Here is a 25,472-nt window from a genome sequence, read left to right as displayed (position 1 = left end):
TGCGCAGTCCATCCCAGGTAATAAGTCCTGCTACTGCCATGTTTTAAGTCTCTTCTCACCCTTCTCTAGGGGGCCCTGTAAATTGACTATCTATACCCTGATAACCTTCATCTACACACACCGGGACACCCATTCTGACTCCTGTGTGCTTCCCTCTTCAGAATGGCATGCCATAGTCATAGTTCATCACTCTGCATGGACTTCAGGTCCAATAATGCACTGCCTGGTAGTCAGTAGGACCTGTAATCCTCTGTCCATTGTTTCTCATGTTAAAGGTCCACTTGGCCCTTGGAACTTGATTCTCAACTCTAGGACTTGTGAGAGACTGAAGCTGCACACACCTGTGAACACTTCCATGCAGACCAGCCATTTGAACCTGCCGTGCCATTGCTGCTGCCTGGAACTGCTTAGAAGCTGCCATCTTCTGAATCTCTTTGTTGTGCCTTGGTGTACAAATCACTTGTGTAACAGACCCCTTGGGGGATTGTGTAACGTTGCAGACCACAGCACAAATACAGTTTTTAGTGCCCACAGTGTTGTTCCAGCTTTTCCCAGACAGAGTCTGATCACTGTGTATTTGCATTGTTCATGTTTGTTCCTGACAGGGCCTGCACCCTGTTAGCCTGACTGGTTTCTGTCTTTGCGTTAACCATAGAGGGTCCCTGTGGCTACATTTCTCTCATAGATGCTTTCCATGCCCTCTCTTTCCTAATGGGGTATTGTGTCTGGTGGGTCTATGATGAATCCTCAAATATGGTATGGTTTAATCAGTTTCCTTATAGTAGTCTGTTCTGGGACATGTATTCATATAGTCTAATCTAGCCCCAATCCCTTGTCTACTTTTGCATGTATTCATTAGTGCCAAACAGTGACAGTGTGCCATGGCTGTATGCATGGATTCGGTACGGTGCCTCAAGCACAACAAACAAGGGTTGTCAATGTGTATGTAAGGACAAAACATGTTTGTGCCCTGACGGTCCACACACAGATTCACTTCTGCTGCCACCTTTTGATGGGGCTTGCGTGATGACTAGATGTGACATCAATCAGCACAGAGGCACTGATGTTCCCTGTTGCAGTAGGAATTTTAGAGGCCACCCTGTTTACAAATGTTGTGATGAAACCTGCCTGTTTCCTATTACTGTTGCAAAATATTTTTAAGCACACCAAGGTTGACCTGTCGTCTGCCTTATTAAAGGTCTGCAGTACTGTAGCTGGACTATCCCCATGTGTGTCGTTATGTGATCTTTGGCTTTAGGTCAAATCTGCTTGGAACGATACTCGGTGAATTCAAGGGTTGGCTCCTCAGACTCATGACTAGACCTGCACGCAACTGTGACAACATGGAGGCCAATACTGACACAGGGTACACATGGCCAAACACTTGAACTGGACACCTTTGTGCAATGAACCACTGGAAATATGTGAACACATGCAGCATGGTCTGCTGGTCCTCCACAGCCACAGGAGAAACATAGGTCATTCACATGACTCAAACTGTGGTGTACCATAACTTTTTTGGATGGAGTTGGGACTCACAAACACTGTACCTACCTAGCATGTTCAAATGCCTGACTCATGGGTAGTATACACACAAGTGACCATGAAGTGGTATCCAACATTCCAGTACATGTGATGGCTTACCTATGTAACATTGCCATTATCAACCGTCCTCTATCTATCATGTGTATAGTTTGTCATGAGAGATGTTTTGTCCCTAAAGTCAGGGAAGTTCACACAGCATAAGATGCTACGGTATGACAAACACATATCCTGACTGATTTATCTCAATGAATGGCATCTGAGAGATATCCACAATTACAACCCATGCATACAAGCACATTACGCAAAACATGTCTTGTGACGTTCACACATAGGCACAACAACAATTGAAATAGCCAATTCACAGACATAAACACACAGGCCATGAGTGTACTTTTTAAAGTTGCGTAGCCTTGCTATCCTCTATTGACGCACCACCTGCTCAAACTAGGGAATACAAATTTTGATTCCAAATGTTTGGGTTGCTGTTGCGTCAGTTAAGAGTGCTAATCCAGCACAAGAACATGAGTAATATGGTCCGTGGTAATGTGGTCTGCCACAGTTGCCCAAACACTGGAACACACACAGCAGGCCCTAACAGCCTATCTTAGTATAGTGACAGCTTTCATGTACGTGAAAAATGAGAAAAATTACACAAACACAGTTAAAAACAGATATTTTGACGCAAGCGTGTCAAAAATGGCGCATATGCGTCAAAAAATGCCACATAGGTGTTAATAAATGATGCTCACAGCCACTATACATCGATTGGTCCCAAGCGTTCATTCCAACACTGCACCCCATGAAATTGGTTATCCATGAAAAATATATTGATCTTTGAATGCGGGGTAATATTTAAGTATATTCGTCAATAAATATTGACGCAAAGGCTGTAAGCGTCATAAAATTTCATGCATCATAATAAAAACGCACCACATTTGAGACAGGAAGTGATGCAATAGGATATCCTGTTTACAGAAATGGTATAGTGGGTGTACTTTCACTTTCACTTTGCAGTCTGTGATTCTTCTAGACTGTGTGGCTGTGTTGAGAGTTGTGTCTGTTCAAATTTTGCTTTTGTCTCCTGTGTGCCATTCAAATTTTCATCTGTTGTTTTTGTAATTGTCTCAGTAAAAGGGCAGAGGAGACGACACACACATCAGAAGTTGAAGACGTGGAACAGATCACCTTCACCCGTAGGAGTACCCAGTAGCACAAGTCCATGCCACATGAACACTTATATCCTAGGTCCTGTGTTTGTTAACATGCCAGTCTTGCAACAGCTGCCCACATGCACTGTTTTCCAGCCCACTGTTTACCTTGATACTGTGCTCTGTGATTGTCTCTCACTACCTCATTGCCAATTCATGTTCCCCTGCACTGTATGACACTTCACCCCAGCATGTCCAATGACATGCCCCATTGCACCTGTGCAGTATCACAATAGAAGGCGTCACACTAATGGACTCACAATCCTGGACTATGTAAATATTGCACTACAGCACTTTGAAATAAATAGCACGTACACAACCACTTTGTCTCTGTGTAATGTGACACATCAACTGTGTAGGAGATTAGTGATGTATGACACATGTCAATGGCCATAGAATGTCAATACATGTGCGTTGAAAGATTGTGGGCTGATAATAATGCCTGGGGTCTGGATTGTATCATCATCTGCACTTCCTGAGGGTTCTTTCTGAAGTAAATAGAAAACTAACAGTATAATGCTGTGTTAGACTGAAAAAGTCCGCTTCAAGGTATGTTTAAGCTGAAAATCAATGTGTTCAAAATTCCATTCAAGACAATCTTTATGTATGTGACATCTGACTACAAACTTTCCTCACACACACACCATACAGCAGGAATGGATGTGTAAGAGTGTATGGACAAATATGTAACCAGGGAGTACAACGTAAGAAATGATAGGTGTGAGTTATGTATACAATACTACATAAGATTATACCATCACTCACCTTATCAGGGTTCACATGAACATCAGGCTGCAGGCAGACGTACCACAGTGTCTAAGATTCCAAATCAGGTCTCAAACGATGACAGATTTAGAACACACATCCAAACTTTACAAAATATTGGGAACCATAGTAACCTTTTATGGTGGGTGCAATGGATGGCAGATGCATAGAGAAGTAGCTTTAGTGTAGCTGCCAATGTGACTGCACATTAGGAATTGTGAATAACCATGTCAATAATGGGATTTGGATGCAGGATGGAACACAAATGCAAATACTAAATTGACACTGTTCACCCTTGCCAAGGCCCTGATCCCCAAGCATATGACACATACTGTAAAGGAGTACCTAAATATTTATTTAACAGTAAAAAAGGATACTACAGCTGGGGGAACACCTTAACTAACCTAACATATCCTAACTACACATTACCCACAACTGGCCCTGACTACCCTAATCTAAACTTATCTATCACATTTAACTAAACACTATAAACATCAACCCCCTTATATGACGGGACACATGTAGGATAACATATACTAACCTAAACACATACTAAATTATCCTAAACAAATATATATTTTTTGGTATTTTTTTATAATTATTTTTGTATTTTTTATTTTTTTATACACATAAACCCCAACATCATCCCTCACCCAACCACAAAAATAATGCAGGTAATAATATAACCCCATCTACCCCCAACCCACTTATACTAACTAAACTTACAGCCTATTCTAACTTAACACTAAGCCCCCTAAACCCACTAAATATAAGAACCAGGAAAGAGGAGGGAGAGGAGGGAATCATGGCTGAGGGTCACAAAGTCACAAGTTTGCCCTCCGCAGGATCGTCTTTATTCCACGCAGTCTCCTGCTATTGCGGGACACCTCCTGCTACAGCCTGTCCATCCTGCGCAACATCCGCTGCATGTCACGTCTCATTTGTAGGAATTCTGCATTGTCTATCACTGCAGCAGGGGTTGTCTGTGTACCACTAGTGGATGGTATTGCTGGTGCCGGTGCCATGCTTGGAGTGGGAGGTGCAGGAGCTGCTGTCTGTGGGCCTGGAGCTGATGAGGTAGAGGGACCTGCAACAGTGGCTGTCATCCTTTGTGCGACTGTGGTCGGAGTGGTTGTGCTGGTGGCTGCTGTGGGCAAGGATGGCCCCCCTTAGGCAAATGCCCTCCAGACCCCTGTGTCTCTCTCATGCCGATAACGCTGTGCCATATTGTGGAACCCAGACTCCACATCCAGTATGTGGCGGTAACGCATCGCCCGCCTCTGGATTTCCCTGATCTGATGGACATTCATGTTGGCAGCTGTCAAAATAGAGAAAGCCAAACGTTAGTGACGTTATTGTGTGATACATCTACTGATGATATTCTTCCTCAAAAAAAGCTTAAACAGTCCAAATCCCAGTACAGACCATAGAATGTCCCTGAGGAATGACAGGCCTATCTAACAGACCAGCAATGCTCAAAAAGGTGTGTACCCACTTAAATGATCTGTGCGTCATTGTTCTGCCATTAGTCACATAACAAATGCTGCAAGTACTCAACATGTGACGGCCAACTAATGAATATCTTCTGGAAGACAATCAAGGCCCAAAAGATCTGTGATTTGTCAATGGAATTCCCTGGATGGTATGCAGGGGGTATCCTAGGTTGGAACAAATGAATGTTGGAATTACATGTCTGTCTTCTACACTGGGATCCTCACACCTAGGTACACATATTTCCTAACCCTGTGCCTCATGGGGTGATGGACATGCAACTCATACCTTCAAACATTAAGGACAGCCAGGAAGCTTTGGACAGCTGTCCATGGGTTTAGTCAGTCCACCACAAGTTGGGAGGGCTGCCAAATAGGATTGACTCAAACATTGGACAATCACATCCACATTTATGTTCCTAATTGTGGACAATTGTCAACATCATGTGATCTCACTAATACCTTTCCAAAAACAAGCACATAGATTCAAGCAGCCATCTGGGCTTGACCTGCATGCACACTTAGGACATTCTACTCAGGTGCCTCATAAATGTAGCATAACATGTGGAGCCAGATGCTGCTAGGAAGTCAAACATACAGTCCTACATGTTCATTAGTTAACAGGGAGGCTCACGTCTGTGGGTAATACTTCGGCATCACTGGTCTTTGTGAATCAGAGTATGACTTGCTGACTAAATCATGAACATTGCCACCTCCTAATTTATTATTGGCATAAATGTAGCAAGAAACATCACCCTGTTCACATGGCCATGTCTATAGTGCAGCACTAGAATCCCAAATATGACTCTCCGCCACTGATTGTCCAACTCCAACATGGAACAAAATGTCAAACGCCTGGAAAGTCCCATATAAGATCATGTGCCAGCACATCATACCTTGCAATGAGTCCAACACACAGGAGTCAATCACACAACTGACTTTGGGGACAAAACATCTCCCATGACAAACTATACACAGGATAGATAGAGGGCGGTTGATAATGGCAATGTTACAAAGGTAAGCCATCACATGTACTGGAATGTTGGATACCACTTCATGGTCACTTGTGTTTATACTACCCATGTGTCAGGCATTTGAACATGCTAGGTAGGTACAGTGTTTGTGACACAGAGTCCCAACTCCAGTCCAAAAAGTTATGGTACACCACAGTTTGAGTCATGTGAATGACCTATGTTTTTCCTGTGGCTGTGGAGGCCCAGCAGACCATGCTGCATGTATTCACATATTTCCAGTGGTTCATTGCACAAAGGTGTCCTGTTCAAGTGTGTGGCAATGTGTACCCTGTGTCAGTATTGGCTTCCATGTTGTCACAGTTACGTGCAGGTCTAGCCACGAGTCTGTGGAGCCAACCCTTGAATTAACCGAGTATCCTTCAAAGCAGATTTGACCTAAAGCCAAAGATCAACTAACGACACACACGGGGATAGTCCAGCTATAGCACTGCAGACCTTTAATAAGGTAGATGACAGGGCAACCTTGGTGTGCTTAAATATGTTTTGCAACAGTAATAGGAAACAGGCAGGTTTCATCACAACATGTGTACACAGGGTGGCCTCTAAAATTCCCACTGCAACAGGGAACATCAGTGCCTCTGTGCTGATTAATGTCACATTAATTCATCATGCAAGCCACATCAAAAGGTGGCGGCAGAAGTGAACCTGTGTGTGGACCGTCAGGGCACAAACATGTCCCAGAATAGACTACTATAAGGAAACTGAATAAACCATACTATAAATCTGAGGATTCGTTGTAGACCTACCAGACACAATACCCCATGAGGAAATAGAGGGCATGAAAAACGTCTATGAGAGAACAAACATGAACAATGCAAATACACAGTGAGCAGACTCTGTCTGGGAAAAGCTGGAACAACACTGTGGGAACTAAAAACTATATTTGTGCTGTGGTCTACAACGTTAGACAATCCCCTAAGGGCTCTATCACACAAGTGATTTGTACACCAAGGCACAACAAGGAGATTTAGAAAATGGCAGCTTCTAAGCAGTTCCAGGCAGCAGCAATGGCAGGGCAGGTTCAAATGGCTGGTCTGCATGGAAGTGCTCACAGGTGTGTGCAGCTTCAGTCTCTCACAAGTCCTGGAGTTGAAAATCACGTTCAAAGGGCCAAGTGGACCTTTCACATGGGAAGCAATGGACAGCTGATTACAGGTCCTACCAACTACCAGGCAGTGCATTATCGGACATGAAGTCCATGCAGATTGATGAACTGTGACTATGGCATGCCATTCTGAAGAGGGAAGCACACAGGAGTCAGTATGGGAGTCTGGGTGTATGTAGATGAAGGTTATCAGGGTTCAGATAGTCCATTTACAGGCCTCACTAGAGAAGGGTGGGGAGAGACTTAAAACATGGCAGTAGCAGGACCTATTACCTGGGATGGACTGCGCAGCGCATGTCTTGTGAGCAATGCTTGTCATACCTGGGGCACTCGTGCTATCCATTTTAAGCTTAGATGGACTCCTTGTCACACATGCTCCTTGCAAAGGTAGCTGATGTCACACTTACTGTTGTCCAGGTTCTGGTCATACATTCCTGTTACCAATGCAATAGCACATCCACTGACTCATGTATGAGACACTTTTTTACCTTATGATTGATGGTGTCTTAGTTGTGTTTCATGTGCTGCAATGAAGCATGCTGGCAACATGGATGTGTGTCATAGCTGTGGTCCTCTAATATTGGCCTTCACATGTGAAATAGACAGGACATATGACATTTACTCTGTGTGTGATGTTGGGTGTACATTCATACCCATCAAATGTGATGTGGCTTTTTCAGTATCCTAATCTGTATTTCTGCAGTGCTCCAGGAGGCTAAACTCTGATTAGGATTCCTAGGGATCATGTGATGCATAAATAATTACACAGAGCATGACTGAGTGATTAAGGTAGGTGTTTAATGACATGCTAACAAAGTGGTGATGGTGACTATAGTTAAAAGAAGTTTTGTACAATGTGTTGTCTCCGACGCAATCCTGCTGCAGTGTTTGGATGGTCCCCCTCATGTTCACGTACAGCATCCTTCTTTTCCTCCTCTTCAGGCATTTGTGGGTCTGGTTCATAGAGGGGAATGTTCCTCCTTACGCAAATGTTGTGCAGGATGGCACAGGTCAAAATGATCTTGCAGACCATTTCCGGTGAATATAGGAGGCTGCCTCCGGTGACGTTGAGGCACCAGCATCTGGACTTCAGGATGCCAAAAGTCCTCTCTACTATAGTGTGTGTCCTCCGATGTGCCTCATTATAGGCACGCTCTGATGCTGTGCGTGGGTTGGCAAATGGGGTCATGATCCATGGCTGGATCCCATAACCCTGATCAGCTGAAAGAGAAAATGAGTGTAAAAATGTGGATGCTGGTTGCACCTCGATTATCACTTTGCATGGCAGTTGTAATCTTGTGTCGTCTGTGACTCATCTGTGTTTGTGTTATTGTGTGGGATCCTACAGTTCTAGGATGTTCTTTCAGCATTGGGTTGTTTAATTATCAAAAATGGTGTTTGGCTGATTGACCGGATATCAGCGGTATATTTGTAAACTTGCAGCTCATTGTGTATCTTCCTTGCATTATGTCATATGAAAGATGTGTCCATGTGCCTTTACTGGAGGTGACATGATATTTCCACACACAAATGTATTCCATTGTGATGGTAACACGGTTGCACTATATGGCCTGAACATCCCATCCAATTCAACATATGCAATAGCATGTGAAAATTAACAGTAAGGCCCTTTGATTTGTCTAGGTGGCAATGCACAACACATCTCCATAAGTTGGCAGCACTGAAGTGTTCACAATTGACAATGCAAAAATATCCCATGTGTGACAAGTTATATGTATACCTATATTTTGTGCTCTCACCGAGTTGGCTCATGTGCAAACCTGTACCTACAGTACTGAACCTGCTCCAGGTAAGCTGGCTAACCTGGTTGTGGGGGTGAAGGTTTAAGTGTCAGAAGGTCCATGTGCCTGTATATCTGTTGTGTATATGTGTAATTTTCTCAATCCGTATGTGTAGCAGTGTGCACTTTGCAATATTGTCACATCAATATGTGTTCTTAGTACAGCCAACTTGCTTATTGGTAGCGGCAATGTCACCCCAGGAGTAATGTGAGATGTTGGTACAGCCTCAATGATTCCATGTCACCTTCATTAGAGTCATCATCATCATGCTATGTGTCTCATGGTGTTTGACCTGCAGCGAAACACATTACACACCCCTTACACAGTACGTATTGGTTGGAAGGGTGTGTGATTGAGTGTTATTGATGTGATATTGGAAGATTCATCTTCCAAGTTGCACTGCCAGTTAAGGCCATGTCATTTACACTGTGTGGTTTTGAATTGGTCCCTTGAGGCTCTGGAGTGGCATCTGTTGTTACATGCATCTGTCATTTGTCCATAGGTGTGTATCCCATTGGGTCAGGATATCAAACATGACTAGCAGTGTCAGAACCTCAGTGTCTCCTTGAGTGTCAATGTAGTGGTGTATGTGTTGTGTGTCCTACAGGGTTGCTGTGCTGTGTGTACATAACTAGGTTTCTGTACTTACCAACAAGTAGGCCATTTCGATATCATCCATCCTGAAAGTGTTGATTGATGGTGCTGTGGCAGAAGATGAATGAATCATGTACACTCCCAGGATACTTTGCCACGATGTTGGTGATCAATCCACAGTGATCCACAATGGCCTGCACATTGATGGAGTGTGTGTGCTTCCTGTTGCGGTATAGATGTTGGTTGCAGCAGGTGGCACAGTCCGTACATGTGTGCAGTCAATGGCACCAAGCACGTGTGGGAAGGCATTGATTTGATAGAAGCCCTGTTTGGTCTCCTGCTGCTTCTGCTGTGTGTTGGGGAAGCTGATGTGGCGGGGTGTGAGGGAGATGATGGCATCCAGTAACTTGAGTAGGAAGGCAGAGAATGAGGGCTGTGAGATCCCGGCAACCAGGGCACCAGTGGTTTTAAAAGAGCCACTTGCCAACATGTGCAGGACAGCTAGCAGCTTGGTCTCTGGTGGAATGATGTGGGGTGTCTGCAAGTTGGGTGCCAACTGTGGCTCAATGTGGCGCAGCAGCTGCTGTATGGCTTGCCAGTATATCCTGTACCTCTGGATGATGTCATGTTCCCTGAGACCCCGAAGGGTTGTCCTGCTCCGGAATATCCTCTCCTGCCTTCAGCGTTGCCTTTGGGGTCCCTGTTGGTGTGGTGGTAGCTGCTGCTGTTGCTCCTGTGCTCTGCATCTTCGTGGATGCTGGATGAATAGCACCTTCATGTCTTCCTTTTGGAGCTCTGATGTTGCTTCTGTGTGTTTTCCTTAAGTACTGGTGTGTTTGCCCCATTTTAACGCCTGCCCTGACCCAGGCGTTAATTTTTGACGCAAATCTGGATGTGCGCTATTTTCTGACTCCGCCTCCCAGCCGTGCGGCATTTGTGTGCGGTTGGATAAATATGGCGCACGGGTGTTTGAGTAATATTTTGGACGGGAACGCCTACCTTGCATGTCATTAACGCAAGGCGGTTTCACGCATCCAGAAAATGACGCACACTGAGATATTTTGACGTTAGCAGGGTCTAATGTCAAAGTATAAATATGGTCTTAGTTTTGTGCCAAATTTGCGTAAAAAAAATTACGCAAATCCGTCGCAAGCAGAATATAAATATGCCCCTTAGTGTGTCTGTGTTGTGGCATTTGTAATGTGACGTTCCTGGCTTCCTATTAGTTGCACATTGTGATCTTGGTTCCTGTTCATTGTTGCTGTCATTAACATTAGCATTCTCCCAGGCCTACGCCCCACCTGCATGTCACATGTAGTGTGGGCAGTTTGGGAAAATGTCTGCATCACATCCTCTAGTTGTAGGTTCGGCCCAAATTGTATGTTGCCACCTTATTGTACTACTCAACCCTCCGTCTACCTCCATTATAATCGTGTGGCCTTGCACTGGCTGTGGGTGTTCTGATGGCACTTGCACCACACTTGACAATCTGGAACTGACCCAGTCTCTGATATTTCACATCCACCTATATGTTGCTGAGACCTAGCATATACTATGTATAGCATTGACATGGCACAATATGGGTGTCATCATTGGTAGTGTGTACTGCTGATGTTGGGGAATGTGTGCCACATTGGATTGCACTAATGGTCCTAGCAGTGTTCCATTTCCTCTTATGACTGTGCAGGTCTGTTTCACTAGCTAGAAACATATGTCCTCCCCCTCAATGCTGTTGTCTTAGCACTGTGACACTTGAGATGCTGCATGGTGGCATTGCAGCTATTGTAACACAGGCACAGGGTAGACCCTGACATGTGCAGCATGGGCATGACATTAACGCTGTGTACCTCATAATGTTAATTACAATACCTGATGTTTGTAGCGCCTATAGACATGAGCATTTGACAGGATTTGCACATTTTTATTTATTACAGGGGATTGATAACGTTGTAATCCTGAACCCTCTATTTTGGGTGTGTTTGATCCATGGGCACGTAATTGCCATTGGCTACTTGACCTGCACACACATCAGAGGTGGTAGTGGCAACTGTTGTCAATGGTACATGGCACTTGTGGATATGGCCTGAGACTGGAAATTGAGACCTAGTTCATGTTGTGACAATACCAGCTGTCGTGTGATAGCAGGCCAGTTTTACATTGTACCCTACCCTCCTGGACTGGCTTTGCCTTTCCAACATCCTTGGCATGGCAGAGTACCCCCATGCAAAGGTTGTTGGTATAGTGTTGTGCTGTGCCCCAGGTTTCCCCTGTACAGCCCATGCACCCGTGCCATGCCCCTTTGCCCTTTCCACACCTGATTATCATGGCTGACATGCATTGTGTAGTAGGTATGTCCACCTCCCTGGTTGCAGTTAACAATTAGGCATTTTGTTCTCCATGCCACTTCCCCTGCATCTGTGTTGTGTCCTGGGAGTCTGCGCTGTCCTGTCCTTGAATCCCTGTGACGATCTCCTCAGGGATGACGGCTGCCACCATCTCCTCCATGTGGTCTAGGGCCTCCTGCGGTGCTGGACTCCCACCTCCAGTCTGCAGTGGTGCCTTCCTGTTCCTGGGCATCTTTTCCTTGGTCCTGCGCTTGCAATCATGCCAGCGTTTCTTGCACTCTGTGACTGTTCTCCGTACTTCTGCCACCCTGTTGATCTTATCGACAATTTATTGCCAAATTGCCTCTCTCCTCCCATTTGGCAATTTAGAGGTGACAAAAAGTTGATGCTGGTGTTCCGTCACCTCTTTCACCAGTATTTCATGCTCCACTGCACTGAACCGACACTTCCTTTTCTTCTTCTCCCTCTCCTGGGTCTTGTGTGGGTCCTCCTGGCTGGTTCCTGGTCGGTTGTCATCTTCCTGGGGTCTCTCATGGCTTCTGGAATCCATTTTGGGGCTTCTTTGCACATTTTGCTGTGTTTGCACCTCTTTTTGACGCTATTGCGTCCAAAAAAGGCTCATATCCGGTTTGCGATGTTGTGAACCTGGATTAAAGTTATTTTCTCTGCGTTAATGTCATTTTTCTTTACGATGTGGTGCAATGGTTCGAGTAAAAAAAAGTGACTCAACCCGTGGTTTGCGCCGCCGTGTGCCAAAGTATAAATTTCACGCCTGGGTGCCGCTAAGAAATGGCATTAGCCAGCGTTAAACTTTTTGACGCAAAACTGCGTCGGTGCAGTTTTGCGTCAAAAAGTATAAAAATGGCTCAAAGTCTTTTGCCATTTGTACAGCAAAGTCTTTAAGCACAAGTTTGACACAGTGTCAACCTTGTTGAGCTGTAAAACGACAAAAGTCATTTATCACACCAGGCACAATATTACAACTTTGGACTGGTAAAATACCATCCAAGCCAACCTGTAATGAGTAAAAGCATGTGTTTCTCTCTCATTAAAGCTCTTCAGAGAGGTTTAGCTTTGTCCAGACACAAGGGAGCAACCAGTATGAGTCAAAACAAATCCATTTCAGGGTTAGAGTGACATATACTTTATGCAAAAAAGAAAAGAGATTTCTGTGTAGTTCCCAAGTTTAGGTGGAGAGCAGCTCCAGTAAGGAGCACTCTGCAACACCAGCGACACTCTAGATTTACTCACCTCAAATGTCTGTTTATCTAGCAAGGTTTTTAAGCACAGGAAAAACAAAGTGCTATCCACGCTGACCTAGATAGGATCAAAGTATTTAGGCACAGATTTAACAGAGTGTCAACCTTGCCAAGTTGTAAAATGACAAAAATCATTTACCACTCCTGGTACAGCATTACAGCTTTGGAGTGATAAAATACCATCCAAACCAACCTGGAATGAATAAAAGAAACCCCTGATACATGTTTTGCTCTTATGTGAACTCTTCAGAGTAATTTAGCTTTGTCCTGACACAAGGGAGCACCCAGTATAAGTTAAAACAAATTCCTTTCAGGGTTAGAGTGATGCATAAAATATGCAAAAAAGAAAAGAGAACTCTGAGTAGTTCCCAAGATTAGGTGGAGAGTAGCTCCAGTAAGGAGCACCCTGCAACCCCAGCAACACTCTAGATTTGCTCACCTCAAATGTCTGTTTATCTAGCAAAGTTTTGAAGCATAGGAGCAGCACAATGCAATTCACGCCAAGCTAGATAAGAACAAAGGGGCATATTTTTACTCGGTCTGCGCCGAATGCGCGTCAAAAATATTGACGCACATTCAGCCCGAACCTTGCCCCATATTTATACAATGACGCCCAACCCCGCGAACGTCAAAATCCCTCTGTGTGCGTCATTTTCTGGATGCGGAAAACCGCCTTGCGTTAATGACATGCAAGGTAGGCGTTCCTGTCCAAAAAATGACTTTAAGGCATGTGCGCCTTATTTATACTCCTGCGTCATTTTGATGCACAGGAGGGGGCGTGCCTTAAAAATCAGCGCACAGCCTGATGTGCGCCGTTTTTCAATGCCTGGGTGAGGGCAGGCGTTAAGGGACATGTGGGCCCACTTCCATGGTCTCTGACCATGGAAGCAGTCCACAGGTGCCCTCCCCTGCCCCCAGGGACACCCCCTGCCACCTTCGCCCACCCCTGGAGGACATCCCAGATACTTACAGGTAAGTTGGGGTAAGTATAATTTTTTTATTTTTTTAAAGTGGCATAGGGGGGCCTAACTTGGGCCCCCCTACATGCCACTGTGCCCAATGGCCATGACCAGGAGACAGAAGTCCCCTGGGCCTGGCCATGGGGCACTGGGGCATGACTCCTGTCTTTGCTAAGACAGGAGTCATTTCAATGGGGGTTGTGTGTAAAAAAATGGTGCAAGTCCGGTTTGAGGCATTTTTTACTCAAACCTGACTTGCACCATTTTTTTGACACACAACCCCCATTTTTCCCTACGCTGGCGCTGCCTGGTTTGAGTCATTTTTTTTTATTCTGACCAGCCCGCAGCGCCGGCTAATGTCAGTTTATCTAGCAAAGTTTTGAAGCATAGGAGCAGCACAATGCTATTCACGCCAAGCTAGATAAGAACATGCGCTGGCGTAGATTTGCATCAAAAAGTGTAAATATGGGCCAAAGTCTTTTGCCATTTATACAGCAAAGTCTTTAAGCATAGGTTTGACACAGCGTCAACCTTGCTGATCCGTAAAATGACAAAAGCCATTTACCACTGAAGGCACAGCATTACAGCTTTGGACTATTAAAATACCATCCAAACCAACCTGGAATGAGTAAAAGCAACCCCTGACTTGTGTTTTGTTCTCATTAGAGCGCTTCAGAAAGCTTTAGCTTTCTCCAGACACAAGTGAGCACCCAGTATAAGTCAAAACAAATCCCTTTCAAGGTTAGAGTGATGCATAAATTATGCAAAAAAGAAAAGAGAACTCTGGGTAGCTCCCAAGTTTAGACAGAGAGTAGCTCCAGCAAGGAGCGCCCTGCAACACTCTAGATTTGCTCACCTCAAATGTCTGTTTATTTTGCAAAGTTTTTAAGCGTAGGATCAGCAAAGTGCTATCCACGCCAAGCTAGATAAGGACAAAGGCCCTCATTATTAACATGGCGGTCCGTTCATCTCCGAAACCGCCAACAGAGGAGTGGGCCGGACCGCCAAATAATGAACCAAACGAAACACACGCATCCCGCGCACCACCCACAGCCAGAAAAGGAGTCCTGCTGGCGATGGCAGAGCCCGTCCACAGGCCATCGGAAAGGCCCAACCCGCCCATCAAACTGTGAACCACCATTCCGCCGCCAGTTCCGGGGCGGGAACCACCACCACACAAAGCCAGGTGGAAAAGAAACAAATAGAAGGAAAGACTCACCACAAAACGTGCAGCGGCAGCCATGGACAGAGAGCTGCTGTTCATGCCAGCCGTGCTCCTTGCCATATATTTACACGACCGAGACCACCGACGAAGACGACGATGGTAAGTACCGCAACCTACGACACAAGGGAGGAAAGGGCAAAGTTACATACCCACCCACTCCACCCACTCTGCAACGCCCCCCAACCCTTCCCAGCAGCACAAGTCAGACACCCCACACCAAGAGGGACGTACCCGACCGAAGGCCACTGCAACTTGACCATAGTACATACAATAGCCCCACACCCATAAAAAATTAAAACAAACACCAGTGTGGAACTGCGTGTAGCCCAAACAGAGGCCACACAGAAACAGCAAAACAGTGCCAACAGGGCCAATGACCAGTCCATAAAAAGCTAATTGTCCTGGGCCACAACTGGCCACACCTGACTCCCACAAGTGCTGGGTACTCCACTGAACGGGGCACCATATGGGGATCCAGGCACCTCACGGAAAGGGGGAACGGGGTGGGGATTTCCGACAGGGGTGGGACTGAGACTTGCATGAGGAGGTTGGAGGGGGGTGGGCTTCTTCTTTGAAGGGGGTGGGGCCTGTTTGGCTCGGGTGGAGCTGGATGCCTTAGGCTCTGAGCAGGCCTACTTCTTCACTAGAGAAGGGGCACGGGAATGGAAAGGCTGGACCGGGCTGGGCTGTGATGTGGAAGGAGCGGAAAGGGCAAGGAGGTGGGCACATTTCGGGACAAGACGAGGTGGGCCAGTGGGTTGGAACAGGTCTGCACGGGAGAGGAAAAGTTTCTTGGGAGCAATTGGGGTGGGCGTGGATGAGGGCGTGGGAGTGGAGACACAGGGAGTTGATGTATGGGGTGTAGGTGTGCGTGTAGTGGGTGCAGGTGACTGCTCAGTATGCCGTGGTGTGGTGGATGTCTGATGGGTGGGTGTCTTGGTGCGTTCGAGTGATGGGGGATGGACACAGTGGGAGAAGACAGACAGCTAGTGTGGATGTATGTTGGGTGGGTGTCTGCAAGTCTGGTGAGTGTGCTGCATGTGTCAACTACAGTAGAGGTGGTGAGTGCAGGTGTGGTGTATGGGGTGCATGTATGGCTGTCTGCTATTGTGGTGAGTGCAGGAAGAGGAGCAGTAACAGTGAGTGAAGGTGCAGTGCATGAGGGTGTGGATGTAAAGGGGACAGACAGGGAGGCGGAAGAGGCGGGAACACTGGGGGAAGTGGAAGTTGTTGTGTGTGCAGTTGTCTGTTGGTTTTGTGAATGCTTGTGGTGGGAGGTGTAGTGCTTGTGTTTGGAAGTGTGCTTCTTGTGTGTTGATGTGCCTGTAAGTGGGTCTGATTGTGTGCTTTGGACGGGTGAAGGTAGTGGGGTGCTGGAAGGGGTAGAGAGGGTTGGAGGGGGGATGGAATGGCCAGGGAAACTGGCTGCCGTCCAAGAGGAGGCCAGAGCCTGAAAAGATCTCTGTAGGGCAGACACAGCACTGTGAATGCCATCCAGATAGGCATTGGTTTGCTGCACCTCAGAAGCCAGACCCTGGATGGCATTGACGATGGTTGTCTGCCCTACAGAGATGGTTCTCAGGAGGTCAATAGCCTCCTCTGTGAGGGCAGCCGGGCTGACTGGGGCAGAGGAGGAGGTGCCTGGGGCGAAGGAGACACCCACCTTTCTGGGTGAGCGGGCACAGGCAACTCGGTGGGGAGCAGAAGGGAGGGCGCTGATGGTATGGGTGGTGGCGGAAGATCTCACGGTAGTGGTGTGTCCACTCGCGTCCGCCACCGCCGGAGGACCCCCATCAGAGGAGGTCTCAGAGTCACTACCTCCTGTGGTAGTAGCCTCCCCCGTGGAAGTCCCCTCACCCTCCCACCCACTGGTCCCCTGGGCGTCCGTTGTCTCTGCCTTGGAGGATCCCCACTTGCCGGTGCCTCAGCTCCCTCGCCTGATGTTCATGCTGTACAAACAAACACAAGAGAACAGGGATGGGGAGACAAAACAGGAGAGACACTTGTAAATAGCTGAATGCTGATACACAATGGCCAGATATACACCTACCCAGCAGACACACCCAACAGGCAGCACAGTGCACTATGCCCATGGCCATGGCCCTGACTACTGAGCAGTATACTGACCTACCCCCATCTCCTGAAATTGTATTGGAGCTGAGGTAGGTGGAACCTGACAGGGACACCCCTATACTCTTTGGGGAACAGACAGTAGATGGACACCAGTCAAATTCCCTGCTCTAAGCACCATGAGCCCTATCGCACACACACTCATCCTTCCAGGCTGAAGTATGGTCTGTGAGTACTCACCCCCTTGTGACTGCTGTGCAGCCTTCAAGCGCCCATCCAGGTCTGTGTACGCCACCGCCAGGATCCTTCGCATGAGGGGGGTCAGTGCCCGATGTGCACCCCTTCCACGTTGGGAGGACTTCCCCAGCTGGACCTCAGTGATCTTCCGCGCCCAGCGCCGCAGGTCCTCCCACCTCTTCAACAGTGTCTGCTCTGCCGGTTATAGACCCCCATGGTCTGTACCTCCTTGGCGATGGCATGCCAATGTGCCCTCTTCTGGTGGGCGCTGACCTAGTAGGGTGACACAGAAATGGAACACAGAGGTCAGGCACCTGCACGATGGAAACACCTGGCAGATTGTCAAACATAGGACAGACAGTACTCCCAGACAAAGCAAAAACAACAAGTGATGGACGGAATGCTGAACATTGTCAAACACTCACCCCCAGTCATAGATCTGGGTTTAATCCATCGTTCTTTTGCTCACCATGCCACCCCAGTTTGGCCCCAGCCATATGCAAATCAGTCTTGACCCTGTTCCTCATGGGAACAGTCCAGACCGAACTGCCAAGCCAGGTCCTCACTGGACCGGAAACAAGCATCCTGGGACCGGTTTCGGGGTTTCACCCCTCATCAGCCAGGCTAGCTTGAATCCAGTGGCATGGGAAGCACAGGACCCACGTCTGGGCATACCCTTCCCACCTAGGGCGACAAAGCAAAAACAACAAGTGATGGACGGAATGCTGAACATTGTCAAACACTCACCCCCAGTCATAGATCTGGGTTTAATGCATCGTTCTTTTGCTCACCATGCCACCCCAGTTTGGACCCAGCCATATGCAAATCAGTCTTGACCCTGTTCCTCATGGGAACAGTCCAGACCGAACTGCCAAGCCAGGTCCTCACTGGACCGGAAACAAGCATCCTGGGACCGATTTCGGGGTTTCACCCCTCATCAGCCAGGCTAGCTTGAATCCAGTGGCATGGGAAGCAAGGGACCCACGTCTGGGCATACCCTTCCCACCTAGGGCGACAAAGCAAAAACAACAAGTGATGGACGGAATGCTGAACATTGTCAAACACTCACCCCCAGTCATAGATCTGGGTTTAATCCATCGTTCTTTTGCTCACCATGCCACCCCAGTTTGGACCCAGCCATATGCAAATCAGTCTTGACCCTGTTCCTCATGGGAACAGTCCAGACCGAACTGCCAAGCCAGGTCCTCACTGGACCGGAAACAAGCATCCTGGGACCGGTTTCGGGGTTTCACCCCTCATCAGCCAGGCTAGCTTGAATCCAGTGGCATGGGAAGCACGGGACCCACGTCTGGGCATACCCTTCCCACCTAGGGCGACAAAGCAAAAACAACAAGTGATGGACGGAATGCTGAACATTGTCAAACACTCACCCCCAGTCATAGATCTGGGTTTAATCCATCGTTCTTTTGCTCACCATGCCACCCCTGTTTGGACCCAGCCATATGCAAATCAGTCTTGACCCTGTTCCTCATGGGAACAGTCCAGACCGAACTGCCAAGCCAGGTCCTCACTGGACCGGAAACAAGCATCCTGGGACCGGTTTCGGGGTTTCACCCCTCATCAGCCAGGCTAGCTTGAATCCAGTGGCATGGGAAGCACGGGGTCTGAGGAACAGGGTCAAGACTGATTTGCATATGGCTGGGTCAAAAGAACGATGGATTAAACCCAGATCTATGACTGGGGGTGAGTGTTTGACAATGTTCAGCATTCCGTCCATCACTTGTTGTTTTTGCTTTGTCGCCCTAGATGCTCTTTGAGTCGTCTTCAGACCATGATTACGACACTGACTCTGCATCTGAGGCAGAGGAGGAAGCAGGGGATTCTGGAAGTGAGTTTTCTGTCCGAGAGTATTCTTCTGATGAGGAAGCTACTCTCAGTGCAGATGAAGGGCCTGTGTTAGAGGAGGACATTGATGTGCCAAGAGTGCAGCAGCCTGGGGCTGAAGGGTTTCCCATTAGAAGACCTGACACCTGGATTGCCCCAAACATGGAGCAGCCACAGTTACCTGCATTTACTGGTCTCCCAGGGTGTAGAGTTAATACGGAAAACTTTTTGCCTGTCCATTTCTTTCACTTGTTTATGGACGATGTATTTTTGTAAGAGATTGTGGAGCAGACAAATGTGTATGCAGAGCAATATTTGCGGGGCAACGCTGACAGACTTAAGCCTCAGTCTAGAGCTACTCAGTTGGTTCCCACATATCTGGAAGAGATGAAAAGGTTTTTAGGTTTGTCTTTTTTGATGGGGTTGATCAAGAAGCCGTCACTGGCTTCTTATTGGTCTACTAGTCCCTTGATGGCAACTGCTATATTTCCTGCAACTATGACACGTAATCGGTATTTGCTTCTTCTTCGTATGCTGCATTTTGTAGACAATGCTTTAGCCTTGCCACGAGATCACCTTGATTGTGACCGTCTTTTTAAGATTAGGCCTGTCCTTGATCATTTTGTGTATCGGATTTCAGAGGTCTATGTTCCAGGCAAAGAGATAAGTGTGGATAAGTCTTTGGTCCTTTTCAAGGGGCGTTTAGTTTTTAAGCAGTACATTCCTAGTAAGAGGGCACAGTATGGGATTAAATTGTATCTGCTGTCTGAAAGCAGTACAGGATATGTGTAAAATTTCCGGGTCTACACTGGTAGGGATTCCAGTATTGACCCTCCTGGTTGTCCGGCCACTTTTGGAGTTAGCGAAAAAATTGTGTGGGAACTTGCTAGATGGCTGTTTAACAAAGGTCACCATTTGTACGTAGATAATTTCTACACTGGAGTGCAGTTGTTCAAGGAGTTGTTTAGGATGGACACTGTTGCTTGTGGCACAATCCGTTCTAACCGGAAACGCTATGCAAGGGAGCTTGTCTGTAAAAAACTTGAGAGGGGACAGTGCAGTGCCTTGCGGAATAATGAGCTGCTAGCTCTGAAATTTTCAGACAGGAGGGATGTGTACATGCTATCGACCATCCATGATGAGAGTACTTCCCCTGTGGCTGTTTGGGGTCAGGTTGCGGAAGTGCGCAAACCTGCGTGCATTTTGGACTACAATAGGCACATGGGTGGTGTTGATAGAGTAGATCAGAGGTTGGAACCTTACACTGCTCTTCGTAAGTCTTATGTGTGGTATAAAAAGTTGGCCCAACATTTATTTCATTTGGCAACTTTTAATGCCTTTATTGTATACAAGGATTGTTCACCTGAGTCAAGGATGACATTTGTTAAATTTCAGGAGTCGGTGATAGAAAGCCTTATTGTGGTGGAACCGGCAAGAGTTCCTAGAGTAGAAGTGGTGGAGGATGTGGCTAGATTGAAAGATCAGCACTTTCCAGATCACATTCCTCCCACTCCCAAAAAGACTTGCCCACAAAGAAATGTAGAGTATGTGCCCGGAGATTAATCCGGAGGGAGAGCCGGATGTACTGCCCCGAATGCCCTTCAAAGCCTGGCCTGTGTGTGCCCGGCTGTTAAAGAAGTTACCATACCAAAATAAAATTCTGGGAAATACCGTGAGCGTAAGCTGTCTGTTTTATATTTTCATATGTTTCATGGTTGACATCTCTGTCATGTATTTAGTTAGAGCTTTTGTGTTTGTAGTTTTGTGCTTATTTTATAATTAGTGGTTTCTTTGTTGTTTATAAACAAAAAAAGTGATGGCGGTGTGCGTGGGGTGGCGCTTGGCTGGCAGTGTGCTTGGGGTGGCGCTTGGCTGGCGGTGTGCTTGGGGTGGCGCTTGGCTGACGGTGTGCTTGGGGTGGCGCTTGGCTGGCGGTGTCCTTGGGGTGGCGCTTGGCTGGCGGTGTGCGTGGGGTGGCGCTTGGCTGGCGGTGCCAGCCAAACGGCAGCCACACTCCCATAAGCTGGTGTGATTCTTGTATCAGGCATGTGGGCGTATGTAAGTGATGGGCCCTTGAGTGGCGCGGTCTGTCGATGTGAGTGTTGTAATGTGCTGGGCCCGTGGCTGGCGGTGTGAATGGTCTTGTGCGTGTCATGTATGAAAGGTGTGTGAATGGACTGTAAAGCGGTTGGTGCCTTGTCGCGGCTTTACAGCTCACGAGCTGTGAGTCATTGGTTCAGTTTTTTGCCTTTCAGTTATTAGCAGTGCATTTCATTTTTGTGAAATCTCTTGTTAATAAAATTTGATCCACTGAACCATCACTCACCCTCGTGCCCAATCCAACCAGTATGTGTGGTAAAAATGACAAAACCTGCTCCGCTGTAATCAGGCGTCGCAGCACACCTGTGACACGCTAGGTGCCTCGGGTGGGACCCCGATGATGAAGCATGCCACCAACCTGGTTGGTGGGTGAGGGGTCTTTTTCACATAACCTAAGTGTGTTTCTTTTCACAATTTTAGTGTTTGGCACATCACGGACGTATGTGCACACATCAAAATGATATATTGCAAAAATACCTGTTTTTGGGAGGGAGGGCCCACCTATGTTTTTGGTCCTGGGTGCGGCCTTCATATAGGGAAACCTACAAAACCCAGACATTTTTTAAAACTAGACACCCCAAGGAGTCCAGGGTGGTGTGGCTTGCGTGGCTCCCCCAACATTTTCTTACCCAGACTCCTCTGTAAACCTCAATATTTGCATAAAAAAGCATATCTTCCTGACTTTTCTTAGTAGGATCACCGCTCCAGCACAAAATTCCTCCTCCCCAGTTTTCCCCTCAGTCTCCCAAGTAAAATGACACCTCACTTATGTGGGTCCCCAAAGCAGAGTCCGTCTAAAGATGTATAAAAGAATATGCCCTTATAAACTTGGTGTGCTATCCCTTCTATCTCTTCAAGTTTTGGGCCTTATTCTGTTGCAGGCACCTGGCCCACCCACACAAGTGAGGTATCATTTTTATCGGGAGACTTGGGGGAACGCTGGGTGGAAGGCAATTTGTGGCTCCTCTCAGATTCCAGAACTTTCTGTCACCGAAATGAGAGGAAAGGGTGTTTTTTTTGCCAAATTTTGAGGTTTGCAAAGGATTCTGGGTAACAGAACCTGGTCCGAGCCCCACAAGTCACCCCATCTGGGATTCCCCTAGGTCTCTAGTTTTAAAAAATGCACAGGGTTGGTAGGTTTCCATAGGTGCCGGCTGAGCTAGAGGCCAAAATCTACAGGTAGGCACTTCGCAAAAATAACCTCTGTTTCCTTTCAAAAAATTGGATGTGTCCACGTTGCGCTTTGGGGCGTTTCCTGTCGCGGGAGCTAGGCCTACCCACACAAGTGAGGTATCATTTTTATCGAGAGACTTGGGGTAACGCTGGGTGGAAGGAAATTTGTGGCTCCTCTCAGATTCCAGAACTTTCAGCCACAGAAATGTGATGAACATGTGTTTTTTTTAGCCAAATTTTGAGGTTTGCAAAGGAATCTGGGTAACAGAACCTGGTCCGAGCCCCGCAAGTCACCCCATCTTGGATTTCCCTAGGTCTCTAGTTTTCAGAAATGCACAGGTTTGGAAGGTTTCCCTAGGTGCCGGCTGAGCTAGAGGCCAAAATCTACAGGTAGGCACTTCGCAAAAATCACCTCTGTGTTCTTTCAAAAAATTGGATGTGTCCACGTTGCGCTTTGGGGTGTTTCCTGTCGCGGGCGCTAGGCCTACCCACACAAGTGAGGTATCATTTTTATCGGGAGACTTGGGGGAACGCTGGGTGGAAGGAAATTTGTGGCTCCTCTCAGATTCCAGAACTTTCTGCCACAGAAATGTGAGGAACATGTGTTTTTTTAGCAAAATTTTGAGGTTTGCAAAGGATTCTGGGTAACAGAACCTGGTCCGAGCCCCGCAAGTCACCCCATCTTGGATTCCCCCAGGTCCCTAGTTTTCAGAAATGCACAGGTTTGGTAGGTTTCCCTAGGTGCCGGCTGAGCTAGAGGCCAAAATCTACAGGTAGGCACTTCGCAAAAATCACCTCTGTTTTCTTTCAAAAAATTGGATGTGTCCACGTTGCGCTTTGGGGCGTTTCCTGTCGCGGGCGCTAGGCCTACCCACACAAGTGAGGTATCATTTTTATCTGGAGATTTGGGGGAACGCTGGGTGGAAGGAAATTTGTGGCTCCTCTCAGATTCCAGAACTTTCTGCCACAGAAATGTGAGGAACATGTGTTTTTTTAGCCAAATTTTGAGGTTTGCAAAGGATTCTGGGTAACAGAACCTGGTCCGAGCCCCGCAAGTCACCCCATCTTGGATTCCCCCAGGTCTCTAGTTCTCAGAAATGCACAGGTTTGGTAGGTTTCCCTAGGTGCCGGCTCAGCTAGAGGCCAAAATCTACAGGTAGGCACTTCGCAAAAATCACCTCTGTTTTCTTTCAAAAAATTCGATGTGTCCACGTTGCGCTTTGGGGCGTTTCCTGTCGCGGGCGCTAGGCCTACCCACACAAGTGAGGTATTCTTTTTATCGGGAGACTTGGGGGAACGCTGGGTGGAAGGAAATTTGTGGCTCCTCTCAGATTCCAGAACTTTCTGCCACAGAAATGTGAGGAACATGTGTTTTTTTAGCCAAATTTTGAGGTTTGCAAAGGATTCTGGGTAACAGAACCTGGTCCGAGCCCCGCAAGTCACCCCATCTTGGATTCCCCCAGGTCTCTAGTTTTCAGAAATGCACAGGTTTGGTATGTTTCCCTAGGTGCCGGCTGAGCTAGAGGCCAAAATCTACAGGTAGGCACTTCGCAAAAATCACCTCTGTTTTCTTTAAAAAATTGGATGTGTCCACGTTGCGCTTTGGGGCGTTTCCTGTCGCGGGCGCTAGGCCTACCCACACAAGTGAGGTATCATTTTTATCGGGAGACCTGGGGGAACGCTGGGTGGAAGAAAATTTGTGGCTCCTCTCAGATTCCAGAACTTTCTGCCACAGAAATGTGAGGAACATGTGTTTTTTTAGCCAAATTTTGAGGTTTGCAAAGGATTCTGGGTAACAGAACCTGGTCCGAGCCCCGTAAGTCACCCCATCTTGGATTCCCCCAGGTCTCTAGTTTTTAGAAATGCACAGGTTTGGTAGGTTTCCCTAGGTACCGGCTGAGCTAGAGGCCAAAATCTACAGGTAGGCACTTCGCAAAAATCACCTTTGTTTCCTTTCAAAAAATTGGATGTGTCCACGTTGCGCTTTGGGGCGTTTCCTGTTGCGGGCACTAGGCCTACCCACACAAGTGAGGTATCATTTTTATCGAGAGACTTGGGGTAGCGCTGGGTGGAAGGAAATTTGTGGCTCCTCTCAGATTCCAGAACTTTCTGCCACAGAAATGTGAGGAACATGTGTTTTTTTAGCCAAATTTTGAGGTTTGCAAAGGAATCTGGGTAACAGAACCTGGTCCGAGCCCCGCAAGTCACCCCAACTTGGATTTCCCTAGGTCTCTAGTTTTCAGAAATGCACAGGTTTGGTAGGTTTCCCTAGGTGCCGGCTGAGCTATAGGCCAAAATCTACAGGTAGGCACTTCGCAAAAATCACCTCTGTTTTCTTTCAAAAAATTGGATGTGTCCACGTTGCGCTTTGGGGCGTTTCCTGTCGCGGGCGCTAGGCCTACCCACACAAGTGAGGTATCATTTTTATCTGGAGACTTGGGGGTCGCTTGGTGGAAGGAAATTTGTGGCTCCTCTCAGATTCCAGAACTTTCTGCCACAGAAATGTGAGGAACATGTGTTTTTTTAGCCAAATTTTGAGGTTTGCAAAGGATTCTGGGTAACTGAACCTGGGTCCGAGCCCCGCAAGTCACCCCATCTTGGATTCCCCCAGGTCTCTAGTTTTCAGAAATGCACAGATTTGGTAGGTTTCCCTAGGTGCCGGCTCAGCTAGAGGCCAAAATCTACAGGTAGGCACTTCGCAAAAATCACCTCTGTT

Source organism: Pleurodeles waltl, chromosome 3_1 (genome assembly GCF_031143425.1).
Source record: "Pleurodeles waltl isolate 20211129_DDA chromosome 3_1, aPleWal1.hap1.20221129, whole genome shotgun sequence".
Classification (NCBI taxonomy): domain Eukaryota; kingdom Metazoa; phylum Chordata; class Amphibia; order Caudata; family Salamandridae; genus Pleurodeles; species Pleurodeles waltl.
The sequence above is the reverse complement of the archived record's forward strand: the minus strand, read 5'-3'. Positions refer to the sequence as shown.